The sequence below is a fragment of the Carcharhinus amblyrhynchos genome, chromosome 15, assembly GCF_965287045.1.
Source record: "Carcharhinus amblyrhynchos chromosome 15, sCarAmb.v2.hapA, whole genome shotgun sequence".
Lineage (NCBI taxonomy): Eukaryota > Metazoa > Chordata > Chondrichthyes > Carcharhiniformes > Carcharhinidae > Carcharhinus > Carcharhinus amblyrhynchos.
The window spans coordinates 27,610,414-27,629,539 of record NC_137338.1 but is presented as its reverse complement, the minus strand read 5'-3'; positions in this window follow the sequence as shown (position 1 = coordinate 27,629,539).

Genomic DNA, 19,126 nt, shown 5'->3' with positions numbered 1-19,126 from the left:
ACCTCCCTACAAGCCTGGACCTGATTTTATTTCCATTCAAGTTAACAGGGGGGGAAGTTGACAGAGTTCTATTACAGGCATGCCATCCTTCCAGTCCCATTTTGCCCTTTGTGTTCTGCTTTGTCGATACTTTCCACACAGGCAGTAAGTGAAAAGCAGAGCATGTTACCATTTAGTATGTGTGAGAGTTCAGCTTTGGGGTGGGAGTCCGCTTGATCTGGATACTATCAAACTGCAGTTGAAACTGATTCATCAGAAGAGACTGGCTCGTGGAATTTGACCCAGATTGCCAAAAACTCAATTGAAGGACAAGGGTAATAGATAACTCAGTGAATTGCAGCCAGATATTTTGTAATAACAGTGCATTCTGATGCTATTTATCATTTATAGACTGTTTAGCTCATCATACTGCATTACCTTCTGTATCCAGCATGGTCATTATTGCTTTTTTAAAATCTATTTGTTCGTGGGATGTGGGTGCCATTGGCTGGGCCAGCATGTATTGCCCATCCCAAAGGGCATTGTTGTGGGTCTGGAGTCACACGTAGATCACACCAGGTAAGGATAGCAGATTTCCTTCCAGATCTGTTTTTACAGTCGACAATAGTATGTTGGCCTTCACAGTGGGAGGATTTGAGTATAGGGATAGGGACTTTTTGTTGCAATTGTTTAGGGCATTGGTCAGGCCTCCTTGGAGTATTGCATGGAGATTTGGTTTCCTTATCTGAGGAAGGATGTCCTTGCTATAGAGGGAGTACAGCAAAGGTTTACCAGGCTGATTCCTGGGATGGCAGGTCTGTCATATGAGGAGTGACTAAGTCGTTTAGGATTTATTCACTGGAGTTTAGGAGAGTGAAAGGGGTTCTCAGAAACTTATAAAATTCTAATTGGGTTAGACAGGATAGATTCAGAAAGAATGTTCCCAATGGTGGGGGAGTCCAGAACTAGGGGTCGTAGTTTGATGATAAGGGGTAAACCTTTTAGAACTGAGGTGAGGAGAAATTCCTTCACCCAGAGGGTGGGGAATCTGTGGAATTCACTACCACAGAATGAAGTTGAGGCCAAAACGTTGTCTGATTTCAAGAAGAAACTAGAAGTAGATCTTCGGGCTAAAAGGATCAAGGAATATAGGAGGATCGGGATATTGAATTCAATGATCAGAATCAATGGCACAGCTGGCTCAAAGGCCTAATCCTGCTTCTAGTTTCTATATTTCATGGTCATCATTAGATTCCGAGTTCCAGAATTCTACCTAATTCAAATTTCACCATCTACCATGGTGGGATTTGAACCCATGTCCCTAGAGCATTACTCTGGGTGAATATTCCCACAACAATACACTATGCTGCTGCCTGTTTGGATTACTTCTTTAACTTAGTACATCCGGTCTTATAGTAGGTGATCAGAAACAAAGGAAAGAAAAGAGTTTATCAGAATAATAGTGCATTGTCCTTGCTGTCAAGTTTCACAAATGTTTATCGTTTTCTTACACAGCCATAGGTATTTCATAGCTGCTCAAATAACAACTCAGCTCTTGCCAAGGACACCCAATGCTTCAGTGGCAACAACCTTTATTTTCACAGGGCTATTTTTAGATGCCATATCTACTGCAAAGATACACAAATGCATTCCCTTTAAATCTGATTGGCTGAATATTTCTGAATGGGGGTGGAGGGTGTTGCATGCAGCAGTGCCGTACAGCTGTAGGTTTTTCCGGTTCACAGGCGCCCAAGACTGCACCTTTTGTGGCCTTGTGGAGTCCGTGGACCCTGTCTATGTTTTGTGTTATAGATTGCACACCCTTTTTTGTTTTCTCAAACACCTTTTGCTGAATTTATGTTTGTACTTCAGTCCCCTGCACCTGGTGCAGAGAGGGGCAGGTCAGGATGGCGACCTCCTCATGAATCTACTCCTGGGCCTGGCGAGGCGCGGCATCAATGGGTCCAGGCAGTGGGTGATCGATGGGGTCATCCATCCCGACTATCTGCCCCTTTACCACGGCTACATTCGCAGCCAGGCGTCCCTGGAAAGGGAGCATGCAGTGCCCAGGAGTGCAGTTGACGCCTTCTGTGGATGCTGGGCACCGCAGAGGCAGGAGTATTATCAACATCGATAATCACTTTATGATTTAATGTTTTAAGTTTCCTTTGTACTTTGTTTTTTGTTTGGGCTGTTCCCCCTCCTTCTGGGGAGATGCCCCATTTAATTTGTCCCTAAATTAATTTGAATTACTTTATTTGGTTGGTATAAAAAAGAGATACCTGATGAGTCCTAATCGATGGTTAAATCAGGGAGCTTCATGCTCCCCATTTAAAGCAGGTGTGTCAGGCTCCCAGGCTGCATTCAGCAGAGAACAACTGGAGAGCAGTGTACAGATGTACAGTGTAAATAAAGTAACTTGGTGATGGGACTTTCGTCTCCGTGGAGTTATTACAGTAGAGTTTGCATGTTCTCCCTGTGTCTGCAAGGGTTTCCTCCGGGTGCTCCAGTTTCCTCCCACAGTCTGAAAGATGTACTGGTAGGTGCATTGACCGAACAGGCGCCGGAGTGTGGCGACTAGGGGAAATTTGCAGTAAATTCATTGCAATGTTAATGTAAGCCTTACTAGTGATGAATAAATATTTCACTTCCACTTACATTAAGACTGCAATGATGTTACTGTGAAAATTCCCTAGCCGTCACACTCCAGCACTTGCTCAAGAACACTGAGGGAGAATTTAGCATCTAACCAGCGCATCTTTTGGAATGTGGGAGGAAGCCGGAACACCCAGAGGAAACCCACGCAGACACAGGGGCCGGAATTTTACCGGCATGCCCATCTCGCTTCAGGAAGGTGACGCTCAGAACAGCATTCTCTGTTGGCCTCGGGCTGGATCGTATGAATCTCAGTTGGATGTGTCTGTAAAATTCCGCCCCAGGAGAATGTGCAGCCTCCACACAGACAGTGACCCAAGCTGGGAATCGAACCCAGGTCTCTGGAGCTGTGAAGCAACAGTGCTAACCTCTGTGTCACTGTACTGTCCTGTTTGCACCTGACTAGAAAAGAATTCAGTCAGCATTATTCCATGCAACTTTATTGCTTATTGAAGTCTCTACATGTAACGCAGTTGGTTAAGATGTTGAGGAGCATTTAATTACTGTTTTGGAAAAACAAAACTATTCAATCATTCACTTCTAAAAATGTAGCATCACATTATGAAAGACTGGTTTGAACTGAATCATTCTCCTTAAACTTTACACTATATAAAAACAGATCTAGCCAGTTATAACACTTTTGCATGAGACAGCATGTGACAGCAAGTGTATAATTACTTGAGGTTATGTATTAAGTGTCTCATGGTGGTGTACAAGGTTTTTCTGTGTGACTTGACAAGTGATTCATTTAACTATTATTCAGTACTAATACATTGCTGGGAGCTTCTTGCTGCCATTGTAAAAGAACAACAGTAATAACTTATCTTGTGGATGCTAGAACATTTTTCTAACATATCTCTGCTTGTCATTTGGAATGCAGCTGTGGGGGGAGCGACTTGCAAAAAGCTGGGTTTTGATGATTGATACTGGGTTAAAAATGACCTGGAAAGACTGTGTTTTTCCCTGAAGGTTCTTGTTATTGTTGACAAGCCAAGATGAAGGTTAAAAATACCGGAAACCATCAAGGCTAACATGTTGGTGCAGACTGATGTTCAGAATTAACTGGAATATACAGCAGAAACAGAGTATTGGTCTAACTAGTTTTTATGGTCCACGTCAAACTCCCGGCCAGCATTTGATTTTTACCTGATATTTCAGGATATTGGCGAGATCCCATCTGGAGAACTTGTACAAATTTGGTCTCCTGCATTAGAAGCAGTTCAGAGAAACCACTCATTATCTTGGTAATCCAGGATGATCCTGGAATAGCAAGCAGTTTTGTGAGCAAGTCAACACTGAGACAGAGGGAAGATGTGGGACTGTTGACATATCGAGACACTAGCACTGTGGTTTACACTGCTGCCTCTCAACACTAGGGACTCAGCCTCAGGTCACTGTTCGTGTGGAGTTTGCACATTCTTTCCATGTCTGCTTGGGTTTCCTCCGTGTGCTACGGTTTCTTCCCACAGTCCAAAGATGTATGGATTATATTGATTGGCCATGCTGAAATGCCCCTTGTGCCAGGGGGATTAACAGGGTAAATATGTGGGTTACGGGAATAGGGCCTGGGTGGGATTGTGGTTGGTGCAGACTTGATGGGCTGAATGGCCTCCTTCTGCATTGTAGGGATTCTAAGACTGACACTTGGTTGCTGGTGTTTGCCCGCAAATGAATTCCTCGCAGACAGCCTGAGTAGAAAGGGGCTGTTGGGTTGTTAGACATTGATGATTGCTGTCAGAGTGCTGGGCGTTGGCCTCTGTAACACGGTGGATGTTCAGGGGATGGAATCTTTTTTAGTTCTGGTATACGGCAGAATTTATGTACGGCACCCACAAAGGAGTGTGCATGGAGTTAGTGGTATCCTGCATTATGTGAAAGCCTGCTCTATCTGTCTACTGGCCTCTGATACGGGTGAATGAAATGCAATCTTTGACTTTGAATCCCAGTGACATCGCCTTTGCAAAAAAGCATGGCAAACCGTGAGATTTTCAAATACCTTCAGTTCCAGCCTTCAAGGAGCCAGATGCATGGAGGGTCATTGTCAAAGTCACAGTTGTTGGCAACAGGGTCTTCGCTGTCTACTGAGGTTATAGATATGACTTCAGTGAAAACCTTGAAGTGCAGAAGTTGTAAACATTATTCCTTGCTATGGTCCAGCTGGAAGAATTACATCTTGAATCCCTTGGATTGTTACGCTGTCTTGCTGAGATTTTTTTCCACCCTCCTCCTCTTCCAGCTGTTTGTCCTGCTCTGTGAAGCCTCTGTTTAACACATCACACAGCATTCCGAAGGAAATTCCTAGTAGTGCACACAGGTTTGATGACAGTTAGCTTGTGCAGAAGCCTTGAAATCAGCAAAAACTCATTCAGCATCTCCCACACCAGTCCCTGTAGACATTTGCAAAAACAGAATTAAACTATTCTAGAATCAGAGCAGCAGCCAGGAGAAATCAAGCTGAAACTAACCTGGAAGTGGTAGATCATCCTTTAAAATAGACCACGTCTGGTTCTTGCTGCTGATTGTGTGTTCAGTCTTGGGAGATTAAGGCAATGAATTAGCTGCACCAAAATACTCCAGAAACGCATTGTTGGCATTGAATCAGCATTGCACATTGATTGTTGTCACGACCTGCACACTAATGCACACCAACATCCAAGTGAACATGGCACCATAAGACCATAAGACATAGGAGCAGAATTAGGCCACTCGGACCATCGAGTCTGCTTTGCCGTTCAATCGTGGCTGATATTTTTCTCATCCCCATTTTCCAGCCTTCCCCCCATAACCCTTGACCTCCTTATTAATCAAGAGCCTATCTATCACTGTCTTAAAGACAATCAGTGACCTGACCTCCACAGCCTTCTGTGGCAAAGAGTTCCAAAGTTTCACCACTCTCTGGTTGAAAAGAATTCTTTATGATCTCTGTTTTAAAGGATCATCCCTTTAGTCTGAAGTTGTGACCTCTGGTTCTAGTTTTTCCTAAAAGTGGAAACATCCTTTTCACGTCCACCCAGCCTGACTTTCTCCACAAATGTATGTAGGGCGGCATGGTGGCACAGTGGTTAGCACTGCTGCATCGTAGTGCCAGGGGCCCAGGTTCAATTCCTGGCTTAGATCTGTACGGAGTCTGCAGATTCTCCCCGTGTCTGCAGTGTCTCCTCCATGTGCTCCTGTTTCTTCCACAGTCTTAAAAATGTGCTGGTTAGGTACACTTACCCGAACAGGCGCCGGATTGTGGTGATTAGGGAAATTTCACAGTAACTTCATTGCAGTGTTAATGTAAGCCTTACTTGTGACTAATAAATAAATTAAATATACTTTTTATTTATAAATAAATAAAGTACTGCAGGCATCATTTTTGAGCTTTTTTTAATTCATTCATGAGATGCGGGCGTCACTTGCTAGGCTAGCATTTATTGGCTGCTCCTAATTGCCCTTGAGAAAGTGATGGTGAACTTGAACCATTGCAGTCCATGTGGTGTAGGTACACCCACACTGTTCATCTGGCAGTAAGGATACTCCAGTAGCAAACAAAAACAAAAGACTTTGCAAAGTAAATCAAAGTAGAGGTTTAAAAAAGAAACACGATCACACCAACAGTTGTGCCACACCCTGGGCCATAAATGCTCCCCACAGACTCACCGACTTTCTATTTATACCGGGTCAGCTGACCAGCTGACCCTCGCCGTTAAAGTTTAAAGTTTTAAAGCTTATTTATTAGTGTCACAAGTAGGCTTACATTAACACTGCAATGAAGCTACTGTGAAAATCTCCTAGTTGCCCAATGCGTTCAGGTACATTGAGGGAGAATTTAGCGTGGCCAATGCACCTAACCAGCACATCTTTCAGACTGTGGGAGGAAACCGTTGCACCCGGAGGAAACTCACGCAGACACGAGGACAATGTGCAAATGCCACACAGGCGGTGACCCAAGCCAGAAATTGAACCTGGGTCCTTAGTTCTGCGAGGCAGCCCACACAATGGTAACACAGAATATTACCATTAGTTACATTATAGCACACAGTGCTGTTAGGGAAGGTGCTTCCTGATTTTGACCCAGTGACAGTGCCAGAACAGCAATATATTTTCAAGTGAGGACAGTGAGTGACCAGCTGGTGGGGTCCCCATATGTCTGTTTCCCTGTCCCTCTAGATGGTAGTGGTTGGAACAAGAATGGGCACTAACAATCCCAACTTCTCATCTATTTCCTTTACACTTGGGATTCGTCTTGCTGCTGTTAGCTAATAAATATGACCTGTTTTAAATTATGTCAAGATGCAAAGGGGCATCAGTGGTGTAATAAGTCTTTGGAAGCAGAAGTCCCATCACCAAAATCCCTTTATTTACAAATTCTAACAGCAGTACACAGAGCGCTAGCAGTTAGCAGTCTACCTCTGGGGGTGCCAGAGGAACTGACACTCCAGGTTAAGTACAAGGTCATGACTCCCTGATTGGCCCATCAAGTGGATCCTTAATCAGGGAGTTCATACTCCAATAGGCCAACCTCAATGGCCTGATTGAAGTCATTACAAGTGGGTAAGTGAATGCAGTGTTGAATTGCTGACCTGACTCAATAAACAGGCTCTTGGTGAACTAAGAGTTAAACTAGCCAAGTTCATTGAAGATTTTATTACCCAATGCACTACCAACGTCTGTTAGGTTGCACTGGACTTTGTTATTTGCATAGTTTTGGCAATAAGGATCAAACAGCATTGTTACTCAGTCTCCTATAAGAATTCTTAGCATTGAGCTATTTGCTAATAATCTTCAAAAGAACTATTTCTGGACTGGCAAACATTAAGGCAGTTTAACAGCGCAGGGTGAACAGGAACCAATCATGCCCCACACTGAGATTCCCTGTTTTCTGTCATGCTGTTGGCACAAGGTAAAGGCTTTTATTCAGATGTTAGCCGCAAGGTTTCTGGGAATTTACTGAATTTGCCTATAATTATTAAATACTTGCCCTGTGCAAATGGCCTGATTCGAAGCAAATGTACGAAAGCCTCGCCTGTCATCAAGTGCAGCAAGAGAAGAGCCAGTTCCTGGTAGAGAAACTACTGAATGGGCAAACAGTAGAATAACCTTTTTCTTAATGGGAGAATACACTGAATTCACAGCCTGTGGTCAAGTTAAAGTGCATGCCACCATTGCTTGAAGGATAAACTATTAATGGACACACACTCAACTACCACCTAAAGAAGCAAGTTGCATTAAACATTGGATTGAGTGCAGATTGATAGCTCAGATGCTTTATTTAGCAATGCCAATCCCCAAAGTCACGTGATAGCCCTCTGATTTGTTGAGTTAGTTCACCACTTAGTTCAAAGAAGGGAAGTGTTTTTTCTATTCTTTCATGTGAGTATCACTGGCTGGGTCAGTATCTATTAACCATCTCTAATTGCTATTGAAATGGGAGGCTTGCTAGGCCATTTCAGAGGGCAGTTAAGAGTCAACCATATTGTTATGAGTCTGGAGTCACATGTGAGCCAGACCAGCTAAGGACAACAGATTTCCTTTCCTAAAGGACATTAGTAAACTAGATGGGTTTTTAGGAAAGTTAACGATGGCTTCATGGTCGTCATTGGACTTTTAATTCCAGATTTTTATTCAATTCAAATTCCACTAGCTGTAGTGTTGGGATTCGAGCCCTGACCCCCAGAGCACTATCCTGGATTACTAATCCAGTGACAATACCACTACACCACTCAGCAATGTGCAGCATTTTGCTTCAGGATCTCACATTTCTTCAAACTACTGACAAGTACTGAAAATCCCTATCCTCGTTCATGGCTGGGATTTTACGGTGCTGCTGGGTCTGAATGGAATTTTGGCTGGAATGCCAAATTCTCCGTTCTCACTCGCAGTGGGCCGGGCGCAGATGTGATCGGAGAATCCAGCCCATGGTCGCAGAAAGTGTGCTGAGACTTTTATGGAGGAGGCTAATGCTAAGAAAGAGCTTCACAAATTAATTGTGACGTTTTTGTGGGAATTAAACAACATCCATTTACCATTTATCTTGAAACAACTCCCCCCGATGTGACGGTTGATAAACCATCAGAATTTCCTTGGAATCTCCAGGAATTGAGAATTAATCTCCTGAATGCTGTTGCCTGGAAGAACGAAAATATTATAAAGGAATTAAATAATTAATAACATTTCCCTTTATCAATTACTTTGAACACTTTCATTTGCTATTTATAAAAGAATTGGAAACAGGAGGTGGTTGGAATCTTAATCACTTGTTGACTAATTAACTTAGTTGACTAGCTGGCATCGCCCCTCTGGGTGATGGGGTGGCACAGTGGCACAGTGATTAGCACTGCTGCCTCACAGCTCCAGGGACCTGAGTTCGATTCCTACTTTGGGTCACTATCAGTGTGGAGTTTGTATGTTCTCCTTGTGCTTGCATGGGTTTCCTCTGAATGGTCCAGTTTCGTCCCACAGTCCAAAAACATTGGCCATGCTGAATTCTCCCTCAATGTACACGAACGGGTGCTAGAGCGTGGCAACCAGGGAATTTTCACATTAAATTCATTACAGTGTGAATGCAAGCCTATTTGTGACACTAATAAATAAACTTTAATATCTGTCCCAGATAAATTTGGTGCATAAGAATCTTCTGTTTTCTTCTCTCCAGCCCTTTCAGGCTTTAGAACCACTAATTCCTTAGTGGTTCTAGGTTGCCTTTGCACAAGCACAGGTTTGTGCATATAAATGGGATCATTGAGATCCTCAGAGGATCTTGTTAGCTTCAACTATTTGGAGATAAGAAGAATCAGAGCCTTACACTAATCTGTTGAAGACCTCTGGCAACTGTCTGAGCACCCAAATAAGATGTTATGAAAATATAAGAAGGGAGCAAAGGTAGGCAGTTCAAGCCTGCTCCTCCATTTCATAAAATCATGGCTGATCACTTTGTATTTTGAGTTCCACCTTCCCCATCTACCCCCTCTAACCTTTGAATCCCTTGCGCAACAAGAATCTATCTGTCATCAAAGTATTCAGTGACCCCCATCTCCACTGACTTCTGAGGCAGGGAGTTTCAAAGTTGCACAGACCTCTGAAAGGAAATAATTCTCCTCAGCTCTGTCCAAAACATGTTGTTGTTTAGGGCTTCTACCCATGTGTTCGGGGGTAAGCGGTGGGTAAGGTGGTTCCTGCTTTAGATCAGTCCGGAGCTGTCCTGCGCTCCAGAGCAGTTTACAATAAGGCCCAGAAAGGTGCTGCCACCGTGAAGAGTAAAGTCCTCCAGTTGATGCACAATGGACTGTCAAGGAGTGTTGCCAATGGCTAAACACATGCCTGATGTTCATGTGAGAATTCTTTTGAAGATGGGATGCCTTGTGATCTAATTCATCAGCTTTCTAAAATGAGTTATTTTTATTCATTCACAGTACAAGGGCATCGTTGGCTGGCCAACATTTATTGCCCATCTCTAGTTGCCCTTATTCAGAGGGCAGTTGAGAACCAAACACATTGCTGTGGCTCTGAAGTCACATGTAGGCCAGACTAAGTAAGGATGGCAGATTTCCTTCCTTAAAGGACATTAGTGAACCAGATGGGGTTTTCCACCAATTTCATAGTCATCAGTAGATTCTTATTTCCAGGTATTTTTTATTGAATTCAACCTCTGCCATCTGAATTGTGACGGGATTCAAAGCCGAGTCCCCAGAACATTAGCTGAGTTTCTGGATTAATAGTCTAGCGATAGTACCACTAGGCCTCCCCTCCCACTACCAGTGACATTATCTGGCCAATTGCTGGGAGTCTCCATAGAATTAGCATCAATCTCCTGATGGTAAAGAAAGTCTTTCAGGAGGTTGTAAACAGCAACATCAGAAACTTAAAAAACAGCTTCTTTGCTGGACTCACTGTAGATGAAGGAAAAAAGGGAATGTTCCTGCAGCCAGAACAGAATTAGAGGGCTGGGTTTCTGAATGTTGCTGAGTTAGCTCACTAAAGTGGGCCTTTGTGAACCTGAGTTTAAAAAAAGGACCTAATAAATGCAGATATCGATATTTTTTCATAAACATTGAAAAGGGTGTTTTGCTTCCAGATGTTGGTGGGAGAAGCTGAACATTGCCAGGAGTCCTTGCTTTTATTTTGAGTTCTCGGATATTTGTGGTCTTTCATTTTAATACTGTGTCCAAATAAGACCAAGGCCGCTGCTTTGTGGTTTCATGAAAATAATCAGAATCACTGCCTGAGATTCCAAAACGCCAGGCAAAACCCTGGAGGATGGGGATAAATTGCATAGTCACTGAAAATGGTCATGGGGATCAGCATGTGAGATTAACTCTAACATTTCAACGTGATGCAAAGTGTCCTGCCAATTTCCTGCTGCCTGCTCAATTGTGCATGTGGTCTGTGCTGACCACGCTCTTCATTGACTGCACGCAGGAGCAGGGGGCCCAGTTAGCATTAATTTGAGCCAGCCTGCATGTTTCATATTTGTGCGCAGGATGTTGATATCGTTGCGAAGGTCAGCATTTACTTTCCATCCCTAATGATATGAATGCACCCACTCCTCCAGCAGAAGGAGTTCTGGGATTTTAATCCAACGCCAGTGAAGGATATATTCCACATCAGGATAGGATGTGGCATGGAGCGGAACTTGCAGGTGATGGTGCTCCCATGAATGTGCTGCTCTTGCCCTTCTAGGTGGTAGAGATCGAAGGTTTTGAAAGTGATGTCAACCTTTTGCAATTTACATCAATGGCTTAGATAACTGAACCCCATATACGGTTACTATATTTACTAATGACTCAAAGACAATTAGGAAAGTAAGTTGTGAAGAGGACTTCAGGAGTCCGCGAAGGGACACAGATAGGTGAATGGACAAACATTCGGCACATGAAATATAATTGTGGAAAATGTAACTTGTCCACTTTGGCAGGAAGAACTAAAAAAACTCATAGAGAGGTTGCAGAACTCTGAGCTACAGAGGGATTTGAGTGTAATGGGACATGAATCAGGAAAAGTTAGAATACTGATAAGTAATTGGAAATGCAAAAGGACTGTTGTAATCTATTGCAAGGGCAATGGAGTATAAAAGTAAGGATCACTAAAGGGTCACCCAGACTTGAAACTTTGGCTCTATTCTCTCTCCATAGATGCTGTCAGACCTGCTGAGATTTTTCAGCATCCTCTGTCTTTGTTTCAGATTCCAGCATCTGCAGTATTTTACTTTTATGAAAATAAGGATGTTTTGCCGCAGTTATACAGGGTATTGGTGAAGTCACATCTAGAGTACTGCGTGCAGCTTTTAGTCTCTTTATTTAAGAAAAGATACAAATGCATTGCAAGCATTTCAGAGAAGATTCACTCGACTGAAACTTGGGACACTGGGAGAGGATGATCTTACAAAGAAAGGTTAGTCAGACTGTATTGATTGCAGCTTCGAAGAGGTGATCTTATTGAAACGTATAAGATCCTGAGGGAACTTGACAGGGTGGATGCTGAAAGGATATTTCCTCTTGTGAGAGCACTGGGTACACTGTTGAAAAGAAAGGGGTCTCCTATTTAAAATGGAGATGAGAAGATTTTTTTCTCTCAGAGGGTTGCAAATCTTTAGAACGGTGTAGGCAGGGTCATTAAATGGTCATTTTTCCAGCCTCCCAGTATTTTGCCTTTGGCAGAGCAGTCTCCCACTATATAGTCACCGCCCCCCCCCCCCCCAAGCCATCCCCCCCCATCCCCCACCCCCCCTGGCCCTCCACTGCTCTCCAACTTCATGTAGTTGACTTCCATGCTGCTGTCCAGTAGGTTATTGGGGCTGGACATTCCATTATCCTTGCCTGTACCCACAAACAGGCAAGGCCATGCCAGTGGCTGGACTGGGTCATCCCATGGGGTCTATCAGCCTGATCCGTCTGATTTCTAATTTGTTACTTTGTTTTCCAAAGATGCCTCCATATTGGGCGTCACATTGACCCCTGACCTAACAATGCCCACTTCTCCAGCTGAGTGTGTACAGCTACCAGCCCTGTGATCGGTCCAGCAGCACCTACTAGTCCTGTGATCGGACCAGCAGTACCTATATACCAACCACCATCCTTAACTAGACAGTTAGACCCGAGCCAGCAAATTAAGATCTCTTAGGTTCTCTGGGAAGATAGGTCAGCCAATCCCCAAGTTAGCAAATGCGCATTTGCGACCCCCACTTGCTCCTGACATCGGGGTCCTGAAGCCCACGGGAAAATCCAGCCCCTTGGTCTCAAAATCTCAGTTGATGCTCCAGAGCAGGACTGAGGATGTGTTGATCTTGCAATGAGAATTTTAACCATTATATATTCTGACCTCTCAGGTGAACGTCAAAGGCCACTTGGCAGTAGCTCAAGAGAAAGGTTGTCCTTGGCCACTCGGCCAACGTTCATCCCTTAGCCAAGAATACTAAAACAGATTACGTGGCTGCTTGTGGGAGCTGTCTGTATGCAAATTGACAACTGTTTCCTGAATTTCAGGGTTTGCACTACTGTAGAAAAAGTGCTGAATTGTAGTGAAGTGCACTTGGGCATGCTGAGACTGTGGAAGGTGTGATATATAAATGTTTCTTTACCATATGTTTTTACTGTGGCTTGCTACTTTCCATGAATAGGTTTTCGTTAAATGGAAACATCACAAACATTTACATGCGATCATTTGCCCTCTTATGGGTTTTTGATAAGCGAGGGGATTAAGGGTTATGGGGAGAGGGCGGGAAAGTGGAACTGAGCCACGACAGATCAGCCATGATCTTATTGAATGGCGGGGCAGTCTCGAAGGGCTAGATGGCCTACTCCTGCTCCTATTTCTTATGTTCTTATATTTATCTTTCCAGATTGTGTGAGAACCAATGTTTTTTTTTAAAGTCAATAATTTATTCTGATTAATGGCTTGTTAAAACTGGCTTGACAGCTTTACGGTTAGTGTTTTGACTGAGTGACACAGTTGCACAGTGGTTAGCACTGCTGCCTTACAATGCCAGGGACCTGGGTTTGATTCCCGGTTTAAGTCACTGTCTGTGTGGAGTTTGCACATTCTCCCCCTGTCTGCACGGGTTTCCTCTGGGTGCTCCAGTTTCCTCCCACAGTCTGAAAGATGTGCTGGTTAGGCGCTGGAGTGTGGCAACTGGGGGAATTTCACAGTAACTTCATTGCAGTGTTAATGTAAGCCTTACTTGTGACGAATAAATAAAGCATTAACTTTACCGTTTGTCTGTGGGAGGAAACTGGAGCACCTGGAGGAAACCCACGCAGACACAGGGAGAATGTGCCAACTCCACACAGACAGTGACCCAAGCCTGCAATCAAACCTAAGTCCCTGGCAGGCAGCAATGCTAACCAATGTGCCACCGTGCCACCCCTAAACAGCAAGTTTGATCTAATTTCTTTCTCCCCAAAAAGTAGTAATCCTTCAAGGTGCCTTTCTAGTTTTCTCATTACATGATGTTCTGCATATATTTCAAAGATTCATGATGCTCCAAGTTGCATATTACATTTTTTCAAATAAGTTGGGCTGAGTTTTGTCTCTGTAATGTAGTTCACAATTACTGGACGTTTACACTGTTTCCCATGTAACCTCTATGATGGATGAGACGGGAAATGAGAAGTTATGATCCTCTTTACAAGTGACCACCCAAAAATGTTAATAATATTCCCATATTGTCAACAGCAACTCAAGTATCAATGGTGTGATGGAGGAAACACATTTCAGCACTGCAACTTTCCAATAATAGCAATGTGATAATGAGCTGATATCCTGTTTCTATTTATAAAAGCAAATTACTGTGGGACAAAACAGAAAATGCTGGAAAATCTCAGCAGGTCTGAAAAGTTGGGCCCTATTTTACCATTTTGATTCTAAGTGTTGGGCGGACTTGAAACTGGGAGTGTTTCAGCTCTGATTTTTAGACCGTTCTTAGGTACCCCCATACGCACTCTGCCTGAAAAATATCAGTGATTCCGAATTGTGCTGCACAAGCCTGTGGGTGGGGTTTAATATGCCCAAAATCCTGCAGCTCCAATCGGCGCCCCCAACTGCGCATGCGCAGAAAAAATGATAGAATGCAGTTCTCCCACCGTATCCCTCCTGGGATGGATAATGCCTCCCTCTGGCCACCGCAGACATTGCCCCACCCCCACAACATTACTGACCCCCTTATTCCCCCATGCATTTAAATGGCCATCGTGCCTGCTCCAGGTGCAGTGCCGATCGCATTCATTTTAGGGGTTTGACAAAGGGGGACCCAGCACAGAGCTGGGTGTGGATTGTGCTTTGTGTCTTATGCCTGACTTTAACAATTTTTTGCACCTGAAAAACGGGCACAACGCGATGGTAAAATTTGGCCTGTTGGCACTATTCTCTCTGTACAGATGTTGGAAGGCCTTCTCTGGGCAGTGAGGTCTGGGAAATGAATAAACGCTTTCCTGAGCTTTGTTGTTTCCTCATTGTTTTCTGGGCATGCTTATAACACATGGCTTTGTACATTAAATTTTTTTTGTTGAGGGTGTTTTGTTTAGGACAATGGGTGTCCAGCTTGGAATATCTCTCTGTCTTTGTGTTCTGTGTGAAATGTTTGCAGAACAGGTGACCTAGGGCCTAGGGAATTTTTCTACCGTAATTGTTGGGTCTGCTGTAGACTAAGTGATGGAGATTGATTGCTATGATTAGCCAATCGTTCCCTTATCATTGTATCATATGACTAATAGATGGGGAGGTATTATCGCTAGAAAATTAATCCAGAAACTTGGCTAATGTTCTGGGGACCTGGTTCGAATCCCATCATGGCAGATGGTAGAATTTAAATTCAAAACGAAAATCTGGAATTAAGAATTTATTGATGACCTTGAAATCACTGCCAATTGTCGGAAAAACCCATCTGGTTCACAACGTTCTTTAGAGAAGGAAATCTACCATCCTTACCTGGTCAGGCCTACAGAGTCATAGCAATGTGGTTGACTCTCAGCTACCTTCTGAACAAGAGCAACTAAGGATAGGCAATAAATACTGGCCAGCCAGTGACACTCAGGCCTCACAAATGAATACAGAAAAACAGTCTTGGACTATTAGGAGAAAGAGAAGAAGAATGGATTGATATGAGGTAGGAGAAATCATTGATGGTTGCCTTACTAACTGCATATATAAACACAATGGTGGAACTTAGCTGAGCTCGATTTGGGCACTGGCTCTGGGGGAAATTGCGATAATGTCACTTAGCTGGGAATACAGATACTAAATCTCTAGGGACATGATCTCAAATCCCACCATGGCAGCTGATGGAGTTTAAATTCAGTTGGTGGCCAGGATTCTCCGATCTCGTTTGCCCACAACCATTCCTGGCAAAAACCAGAGAATTTGGTGCTCTGTCTCCAGTGGTGAATTAACTACCACTCGGACCCCTAGGCTGAGCTTTAGTAAGGCCCCCAGACCTTGCCCCCTGCCCCCTGCCCCATCCTTCATTGAATAGAATAAAGTGATGTTAAGTGACGTTAGATAACTTATATCGTTGAACTATGTATAAAGTACTACATGTATAATATCATAAAGTTATATGAATCAATTACAGCCCCTTTATTCATTTCTTTTGCATTTGTTTTACATCTTGTAGATGGTATACATGGCTACCGCTATTCATTGGTGAGTGGTGACAGCGAGTCATTTGTCGCGTTGTAAAGAACAATGATGGCGCCCAAACAAAAGTCTGTTTTGACGTTTTTACAGGCGGTAAATGTACTTAGCAACAGTTTTGATGATGGATTATGCATTGATGATAGTGGGAGCGATTTAGATGCTGAGGATTTTGATGTTGATATTGGTGAATTATCAGATAATGATTGTGAATTTGTAGATATGTTAATAACACTGGAGGCAGTGGTGATAGTCATTATGCTGTGGGACTAATACTATGTAAGGGTGAATGTTGAAAAAAGTACTATATGTAACTAAGTATGCACTAAAATAAGTGTGTATACATGTTATAGCATGACAATAAACTCTTTGTTGCATTTATTTTGTATTTATTTGCATGTAGTACAAGTCCGCAAGTGAAGCTCCTCTATTTATAGGTATTTGTTATATTAATTCACCCATGGGGTATAGTTATGAAAATTCACCTTAAAAGAGTTAAATCAATTTTCTTTCGCTCTTGGGCCCCCCTCCCTTCCGGCCCCCTAGGCTTACGCCTACTCAGCTGAATGGTTAATCTGCCACTGTCTGTTCCCAGTGGGACTGGAGAATCCCAGCTCAGGTGCGGCTCGTGGGATGTTTCCAGTAGACACGTCTAGAATGTAAAGTTATTCTCAATAATGGTGATCATGAAACTATCAACAACTGTTGCTAAAAGTTCACTAATCTCCTTTCAGGAAGGAAATCTGCCATGTTTACCTGGTCTGGCCTACATGTGACTGCAATGTGGGTGACTCTTAACTGCTCCTTGAAATAGTCCATCATGCCACTCAATTTCCAGGAAATTCCATTGAAATCATAGAATCCCTACAGTGCAGAAAGAGGCCATTTGGCTCATCGGGTCTGCACTGACAACAATCCCACCCAGGCCCTACCCCCATTGCCCTACACATTTACACTGCTACTTCCTCTAATGTACACATCCTGGGACACTAAGGGGCAATTTAGCATGGCCATTCAACCTAACCTGCACATCTTTAGACTGTGAGAGGAAACCAGAGCACCTGGGCGAAATCCATGCGGACACGAGGAGAACGGGTAAACTCCACACAGAGAGTGACCCAAGCTGGGAATCGAACCCGAGTCCCTGGAGCTGTAAGGCAGCAGAGTTAACCACTGTGCCACCGGGCCAATTTAAGGGTGAGCAACAAATTCTGGCCATGTCGATGACGCCCACATCTAGTGATGAATCCTGGAACTTCCCCTCCCTAACAATACAGTGGATGCACCCACGCCTCCTAAACTGCAGCGGTTCAAGAAGGCAGCTCATCACCACCACCTTAGGGATGGGCAATAAATGCTGGCCTGGCTGACAACACCCAGATCCCATGAATGAAAAAAATGTATAATTTAAAAAGGCAACATATATGCAAAGTATGATTCACCACAGATGGCTGAGATAACATTGCTCAGTGTACCTGTAGGCTAACCTCCAGCTAGCTTCCGCAATTTTGTGTTGCCTCAGTTGCCAAGATCTCTTCAGGCATTCAGTTTTGATTTATTTTTTTACCTCAGGTTCATTGCAAGTTTTTACAAAGCGCAGCACAGATGTCTATCATTCTGCAGTCCACAAGTTTATGAAGTGGCTGACCAAGTTTCCAGAGCTAAGGCCTTCACTGCTTTTCCTGATGGGCAATCCACATAATCAGAAAGGGGTGCTGGGTTTTACTCACATCGTGGGATTTCCTAAATAAAGGATCTCAGTTACTGAATGCTTACTTCAGTGGTATATTGACCATAACATTGTAACAGGATTAAACAGGCTAGATTCTGAAAGAATGTTCCCCCTGATGGGGTGAGTCCAGAACTAGAGGTCACAGTTTGAGGATAAGGGGTAGAACTTTTAGGACCGAAATGAAGACATATGTGTGGACTTTCGTAAAGCCTTCAATAAGGTTCCTCATGGCAGGCTGATACAGAAGGTGAAATCATATGAGTTGATATGATGGATACAAACTGGCTTTGGCATAGAAGTCATGATGTGGATGTGCCGGCGTTGGACTGGGGTAAACACAGTAAAAAGTCTGACAACACCAGGCTTAAGTCCAACCGATTTATTTGATAGTAAACTCACAAGCTTTCGGGGTTAGTCCCTTCGTCAGGTGAATGGAGAGTTCTGGCCTCAGACAGAGCACATAAAGCACAGACAGTTTACAGATTACTGATTAGAATGCGAATCTTTACACCTAACCTGCTGTTCAAGTCTTAAAGTGGCCGACAATGTGAGTGGAAGGAGCACTGATCACAGGCTAAAGAGATGTGTATTGTCTCCAGACAGTACAGTAAGTGAGGTTTTGCAAACCAGGCAAGTCACGGGGGTTACAGATAGTGCAACATGAACCCAAGAGAGGTTTGCAAAACCTCACTCACTGTGCTGTCTGGACACAGTACACATCTCTTTAACCTGTGATCAGTGCTCCTTCCACTCACATTGTCGGCCACTTTAAGACTTGAACAGCAGGTTAGGTGTAAAGATCCGCATTCTAATCAGTAATCTGTAAACTGTCTGTGCTTTATGTGCTCTGTCTGAGGCCAGAACTCTCCATTCACCTGACGAAGGGACTAACCCTGAAAGCTAGTGAGTTTACTGTCAAATAAATCGGTTGGACTTAAACCTGGTGTTGTCAGACTTTTTACTTTGGCATAGAAAGCAGAGAGTAGCAGTGGGAGGGTACTATTCTAACTGGAGGTCTGTGACAAGTGATGTTCCACAACGATCAGTACTGGGGCCTCTGTTGTTCATAATATATATAAATGATTTAGAGGAAAATGTAGGTGGTCTGATTAGTAAATTTGTAGATGATACAAAAATTGTGATGTAGCAGAC